Source organism: Octodon degus, unplaced genomic scaffold, assembly GCF_000260255.1.
Source record: "Octodon degus isolate 3935 unplaced genomic scaffold, OctDeg1.0 scaffold00088, whole genome shotgun sequence".
Lineage (NCBI taxonomy): Eukaryota > Metazoa > Chordata > Mammalia > Rodentia > Octodontidae > Octodon > Octodon degus.
Window position 1 is genome coordinate 7305550 of NW_004524664.1, and position 8382 is coordinate 7313931.

The window sequence follows — 8382 nt, forward strand, 5'->3', positions numbered from 1 at the left end:
AATAAAAATAAAGATGGATCTAGAATTAAAAAAAAATAAAATAAAACAAATAACCAAAAGCTACAAAATACATGTATGAATACCTAAGTAGATAAACTAAATAACCTCCCTACTGTTGAGACATGCATGAGGAAACTGCATGAGGAAACTGCTCCACAGATGGATATGCTTTGCTACTTCAGCTGGAGAAGCCCTGTTGTGCATCTGAATGCTGGCAAACAAGTTTTCTACAAAGAGACATCATCTAGACACTGTTTTGCCCCCTAATTGACAAAGCTGTTCAGTATAAGCATTCTGGCCTGATTTTATACTTAGGAGTTTCAACTTTCAAAACTCTACTAATACAAACACTATTGTGCAACTGACTTTGAATATTACAAGGTGGCATGGCATTTTTTGTTCAATGACCTCAGAGATGCACATATATTGTGCGGAATGGTGTCTTGCTAACTTTCTCATTGTTGGGACAAAACACCCAATATCCACAAGTCAAAGCAGGAAAGTTTTATTTATCTCACAGTTGGTAGAGGTTTCCGTCCATAGCCAGCTGGGCCTAAGGCAGGGGGGCGGGGCGGAGGGGCATCACTCAAAAGAAACATTGTGATAGTTCTGGCAGTAGGCAGTATCCCTCTTCTTTTCCTTTATATTCCATCCAGGCTCTAATCCTATGGGTTGGTGCCACACACATCCAGGGTGGTTCTTCCCTGTTCTAAATCCACAGCTGACCTATGCTAAACAAACAGTAGCCTGATCCAGCTTCACACATCATGAGCAGTGGCCCCCCAAGTCCCACCTGGGAGCATATGAGTTTTGGGGTGTCCTCAAGACATAAACCATAACAGGTGGCATCATTTTTTTTTACCAGTAGCATGGAGTTCATTGATTTATTTTTAAATAAATACAAAAAGATATACAAATGACAAACAGGTAAGTTGAAAGAGGATTAGTAGCATCAATCTTTAGAGAAAGGCAGAGATTATCATCTGACATCTGCCAAAGCTGGTAATTATCAAATGAGTTGGTGCAACTATTACTGAAGGCAGTATGAGAATACTAAAAAAGAAACGGAATTGCATATAATCCAGCAATCCCTCTTCTGGGTATGTATCTGAAGGAAATGAGGTTAGTCTCCAAAAGGTGTTGGCCTTTCTGTGTTCACTTCAGCACTGTTCACCACAACCAAGAAGCTGAAGCAAAATGCATGTCCATCAATAACATGCTCGAGGCGCCATGGGTGTATGTACACACTGTCCAAGGTGAATGTAATTATCACAAATACATACTAGTAAAAATCTTAGGAAAAAAACAAAATATGGCATATTTATACACCGTAGTATTAGCCACAAAAACAAGACAACCGTGTCATTTGTAAGAACATGGAGAAATCTGGAGTGCATTGTGCTAAGTAAAATGCCTACAGAATGATAAAAGCTATGATTTCATTTACATGGTGAAACTAAGTGTCAAACTCATAGGAACAGAAAGGAGATGGGCGGCTTCCAGCTTCTGAGATAAAGGGAGATTTTTGGTCAAAGGCTACAAACTTTCAGTTTATACAATGAGTAAAAAGCCTTGCCATCTACAGTACATTATAGTGATTACAATTATTAAGCTGTATTATGAACTGGAAAATTGCTAATGAGAGTGGAACTTAAGTGTTCTCGCTACAAATGCTTGTACGAACACAGACCATATATGTGACAAGATAAATGTATTGATTAATTTATGTATAATACCTATGTACACCAAATCTCTTCCCAGTTCTTAAATATAGTTTTCTTTGCAAGCTACATCTTGAAAAAACTGAAATAAATAGAAGCAGAGTAAAAATAAGTAAATTCCAGTTACTTTATTCCATCTCTGAAAGCTTTGACCAATGTCCAATATTGCAATGCAACCATAATTAGGACAAAATTTTTCTACTAGAAATGAATTAATAACTGAAGTTCTGAATATGCAGCATGCACTAATCCTGGTTTTAAAAATCCCTAATGGGCTTTACAGCAATGCAATTTGGCAAAGTGAGTAAAATCCTCACATAATAGATGAAGGTAATTAGAGATATAGAACGAATTCCTTCCAAATGCCCTGCTTGCAGTTTGGACACTAGCTCCTTCTTCAGAAATGGAGAAATTAGTGAAGGGAAGAAATGCAACAAATCAAGAAAAGAATAAGGGATATCAACCACATGGGGATTTGAGGCTTTATAATAGTTATAATCTTTCTATTTTCATTTCCCAAAAACTCCCAAGTAACTATTCACTTAAGATTAGTGAATCTGTCTATTTAGACACAGTCTAACTTCAGTTTCAATTGCCAAAGTGTGGGAGGACAATGATGCTAGGAAGCAAAGCAAAAGTAGCTGAATGTTGTGGGAAAATTCAGCCTTTTAAACATGGACACACAACTTTCTTTTTGTGGTTAATAGCAATCTTCTCAAGGAAGCTCAGGGTTTTGTTTTTTTTTTTTCAGTATAAACAAAAGAATAAACTAGTTTTACATAAACAATTGCCTAGTTAGACTTCAAAAGGAACTGTATCTTTGCAGCAAATGCACCATTCAGAGCTATCTCTGTAACTAATTTGCTAAAATTCAACCATGCAAGAGCTAGAAATGGGAAGATGGAATGGAGAAAATATGGTTTTCCAAGTCAATGGCTGAAGACAGAATGCCACAGGCGCTGAGGTCTGAGGTGGGTCTGTGGTCACAGGGACCTCCACAGCCCTCCAGGGTTTTCTTCAGAAAATATGATGTGGTGGAAGGTTGGGGCAGGGGCAGAAATGGAAACAAGCACTATGAAGAAAACAGTCAACCTTCTGGTGGATGGGCTATACCTGTGGCTGAAGTGAACCGCAGAAGCACATTTCCGCAATGTGAATGGGAGCATGGTGGCTTCTAAAGACGACCACTGCATAAGTGACCCCCGACAACAAAAGCACCTACTACTATAAATATATGTATACAAATCGCATATTCAATGAAATTGGCACTCAGAACAGGATGTCCTTTACCACTAGAGAGATGTCCAGGTCTGAGTCCCATCCTCACTATTTCAACATGTAAAATAGGGGCTTCTCTTGTAGTTGCATTTTTACTGCTTACCATTAACTTGATTGCAACTATTTGAACAAGCAAAAAATAAATAAATAAAAAGGCCAATGGCCAGGAGAGGTAGAACTTAGGGCACATAATCCAGTACTCACTTCAATTCAAGTATAAGGAAACAAATTCCTAAGAAGTAACCCAAGTGTGTAGGGGCCAACTTTCACGTATACATCTAAAGCTGTGTCTGGAAAAAATCTTTAATATCTAACCTCCAAAAAAAGTTCAATATCTTCCCTTCTGCCTCTGATTTATACTTTGGATTTTTCACAGAAGAGAAACAATGTGGTATTTAACCTTGTGTGTCTGATTTATTTCACTTAAGATTATGGTCTTGGCATGCATCTGTTTACCTGGAAATGTCCCAAGTTTACCCTTCTTTAAAAGACAGAGCATAACTTGTTCAAATAAGAAGGAAAATGAGTGAGGTAGGATTTTGAAACAATAGAGCCAAATGACAATAAATAGAAACAGAACTTTTGGAAATGGGGAGGTGAAGAAAGGGGAATGGAATGGAGAAAAGAATTAAGATTTATTATGTACAGGTACAATATCCCTATAATGAATATGATCATTACGTGTGATAAACGCGTACTAACAAAAAATAAACTTTAAAAAATCCACATTCTCAGCTCAGTGATTTGTTTATTGAACTCTGAAGAAAATGAAGCCAGTTTCTCACAACAGGGCCATAGAAAGGCTGGGTAACCCAGAATCAACCAAGGACACCCAATATGGTGCAGACATTTCCTGCATTTAGAAGAGCTGGCTGCTTGGCTTGCACAACATGGAAATGACTCAAGGGATGCCTTTCACTCTACTTCCTCTCAGGTTATAAATGTTAATTCTGAACAGTTCAATCTTCAATTGGGTCCTGGCCTGGGGTTCTTATTCTAACACCCTTGCCCCAAAGTGGCCAGAAGCAACTGATTATTGGTTATTTCTTCCAGTAATTGCTGTGAGAAAACTTCTAGACAGACCTCCTTCAGGTCACAGGTGGTAGGTATATTTGGCAGACAGTGAGTGACATTCAGGCCTATTTTTGATAATATCTTTTAACAGTTGTCAAGACTAATTTAGCAGAAGGCTACAGTAATTCATAACTCCCAAGTGGCCCTCTGATCCTTATAGAAATTTTGGGGGTTCATGAATAGCTATTATTTGAATTTTTTCCCAGAAAAATGGCTGATTGACTTTTTACTTATAGTAATATATTTTTCTGTTATTTTTCAATTTTACCTTCTCATATACAACGTACTAAGTCTAAAACCACAGGACTGTCTCCGGCAGGGACTACAAACATCAAACTCTAGCTACAGTCATGTGGAAATCCTTACATAGCATTGACAGCCTCATACTTGTGACTGCCAGCCTAATTCCAAAGAAGGCCAGTTTTTCTCTGGGACATGTATCCCCAGACCTCACTAGAATTCAACTTGTGCATCCTTGGTTTACTTTAAGATTATATGCTTTGGGGCTGGGGAGATGGCTCCGTGGAATAAGTGCTTCCCTGGCAAGCGCAAGGGCCTGAGTTCAATCCCCGGTTCCACAAAAAAAAAAAAAAAAAAAAAGATTATATGCTTTGGATCAAAAATGCAAATTATCTATTTCAGATCTCAGAGTAAATGTGTTTAATTCACTAGCTTGATTTTTTTCCTTTTTATCTCACACAATAGCAAAATGAATGCTACCAGGTTCATTTATGCACTATGGAGAACATTCAATTTTTTTGTTTCATAGAACCTTGGAAAGTACTTGCACACAGCTTCACCCAAAATGTGTTTCTTTTGAACAAGACCTGAGTCAAATATTCAGAGTAACAATCATCTTCCTGTAGTATGGAATATCCTAGCATAAATGGGATAATCCTGCTAGGCAGACCAAGGGAAAGGTGTCCACTGAAAGAAAAGTTGGCCTCAGCATGCAGAGAAGCAGCTGGCGACATCCACATGCCAGTTTTGTGATCTGCAAATCAAACAATGAGACAAGCAATGCTGCCAAGCGGTTTCTCATCTGCACAACTAAGTTTTGAACTTGTTTTTCACAGAAGTACAAGTCTTATGATTGTAGAATTAGTGCTATCTTGTAAAAGTGGAAACTTGAAGAAAAACAGAAATCCAAGTGTCACTGTTAGGTGTACACACAGCTTAGCTCTTAAAAATGTATCACACAGTCCTCTACAGCAAGTACGTCTTGGGTAATTTTAAATCACTATTCAGGAATGCATTCAATATGAAAAGTAAAACTTCTGGGTAAAATGAGGCAAAGGGATTAAAACAATCTTACTAAATAGTATATAATTCAGAGAATCATCCCACTTCTACCAAATTACACACTGCATTTTGAAATGTTTTCTCCAGATTTTTCATATTAGTAAATTGGAAAATAGAAGTGACTGCTCGGCCAGTGATAAGTGCTGCTACTAACTGTGCACTGTCAGCAGGTAATATATCTCCTACTCATGGCATTAGACCTGAGACTTGGATGGATGGTGCTGGGAGAGGAAAAGAAGGTGATATTTTTGCCATTTTTATGCAAATAAAAATTTCCGTCACCCAAAGTACTAACTTTTTAAACACTTAATTAAAAGAAGATTTTGTAACCTGCATGTTGGAAAGAAGTAAATATTTGCTATTAGTTTAATAAAATCCATTTATGTGGGCTCTAAGAGTCTGTAATTGTTTTATAGGCATAATTCCTAAACTCTGCATGATTACTTCTGCAAGAATATATATATATATATCACAGTTTAATAGTTTAATAGAGTTCCAAGTCATCTTTATCATTTTCTGGTTATTCATAGACCTGGCCAAAACCAATACTTTCTGCTGGATTTCTCACTCAATTTTCTCTCAATTTCAGATGAATATATTCTACAAAAAAAAGTTACAATCAAAACTTACTCCTGTGAAAAGCTTTCAAGTTTGTTTTGCTTTTATCAAGAGGTGGGTACTGAAATGAGCCTTACTACGAGAGGTCCTTGACTTCGGTCGAGTCAGGATTATCTGGGGAATGACTGCTCCAGCTCTGCAAGCTCCAGGAGGGACAGACCTAGGACACAGCACTGCAGCTCTCCAGGCAACTGCAGCCCACAGCTAGGGGTGCACCTGTGACTCCAGAAGATGCACCTCACTAACAGAGCCCTTTCATGTTTCCCTGCCTGTCACAAGCACGCAAATACAGTGGGCACTAAGCACGGGTTTGTGATCACTGACGGTACTGTGAAGAGCTGCAGCTTGTCCTCTGAATACTATGAAGACAATATGCAATGCATTAATTGTTGTAAATGTCCTACATCCTCTTTTGAAACTGTTGCATTGCTACTTTATCTTTTTTTCTCATTAAAATGAATAAACATTATATTAAGAAAAGAGTTATCAACCAGCCCTTATGTCTGTATTTTAGGGACAAGGGAAGCCACAGAAAACCTAACAGGTGATGTTCTATTACAAAAGAAAAAAGGTCGTATATTTTCTTTCTTTTTTTCCCCATAATTTTATTGAGAAACAAATAGCAATGAGACAGTTTCAAATCAAATTGGTAGGACAGTTTCAATAATTAACACATTGCATACATTCTTCCTAGTGGTTAATTGCTGTACAAGATGCAGACATGATATCCTAATTACGAACACTATTAGAACAAATCCCTCTATTCATTAAGAGAATGTAACTATATATCTATCCTAACCACTTGTAATACACAAATACAAAATGGACATTCATCTGTATCACCTTTTTTTGTTTAGCTCCGTTATTTGAATATTATAGGTGTGTTAACTCAGCAAAATATTCTAAAAGAATCCAGTAGTCCAGAATAGTATTGGGAAAGGTTGTATATTTTCTTAAGCTAAAAATTGTTGTACATGACAGAGTCTTGCTTTGCTACATTTGCATTACAAACTGTGTTCCTCGGATATAAACTGTGTTCCTCGGATATAAACTGTGTTCCTCGGATATTTGATGTTGTATTTAGAAGTTCACTTTTGTTTTAAAATCAAAGTCTTTAGAACAAAGAAAAAATTGTTTCTACCTATCTCATACATTAATTATTTCTACAATTTCTCCCATGAATGAATATATATATATATATATATATATATATATATATCCCTATTTTTTACTTTTATAGCTTTACGATACAAAAGAACACTCATCCTGCATAGCTGGTGCGCCTCCATTTCACATTATCAATCACTCACATCCCCATGCTTTTCTCTCCCATCATGACCTCTTTCCACCTCCAAAGTCTACCTCCACTTTTCAATAATTTGCTCCTTAAATTATTTATATTTGGGGTTTCTTCTATAAGAAAAATCATGTGACATTTAACCTGATGCATCCGATTGCTTTCACTTAGCATTATAATCTCAGGTTACGTCCATTCCTCTACAACTGACTCAGATGCATCTTCCTTTATGTCTGAACAGCACTCCATGGTATATATGTACCACATATATTTTTTTTAATCTTTATTTATTTGATACAGAGTCACATTATGCAGCTTGGATTCTTAGTGATCCTGTCTCAACTATGCCACCATGCCTATAACCCTTCAGCTGGATTGACACAGGGATGGCATGGCATGAGGTACTAGGGATCGAACCGAGGACCTTGCAGCACTTGCCAGTCAGGCACTTAGAGCACCAAGCTATCTCCCCAGCCCTGTACCACATATTTTTTACCTGTTCCTCTCTTCATGGGCATATACACTGCTTCCAAAATTTAGTTATTTTAAATGGTGTTATAAGCATGGGATTAGGGGTCAGCCAGACAGTTCAGCAGGTTAAAATGCCTGGTAAGCAGACACAGGGACTGGGGTTCGATCCCCGGCACGCTGTGGCACCCTCACTGCATTGAGACAGCCAACTGAGACTGGGAGCGGTGGCACACGCCTATCACGCCCGCACTTGGGAGGCTGAAAACAGGAGGATCACTACAAGTCCAATCTGCGCAGTGAGACCCTGTAGAACTTGTACTGAATACATAAAAATAAAAGCATGGGATTGCATGCATCATGGTAATTTGCTGCCATTAAATGCACCACAATAATACTCAGACAGGTTAAATTGAATTCTCTGTTTTTGTTGCCTCATTGTTCATTTGTTTGTTTCAGGTTTTTGTAGTAATCTAAATCTTGATTTTGCATGGTTGAACCAGCTCACATTATTACCAACAAAAAAGAACTGTCCTACGGGCCAGGGAGACAGCTTAGTAGAATAAGTGCTTGCCTAGCAAGCAAGCACAGGGTCCTGAGTCAATCCCTGGTATCACAAAAAAA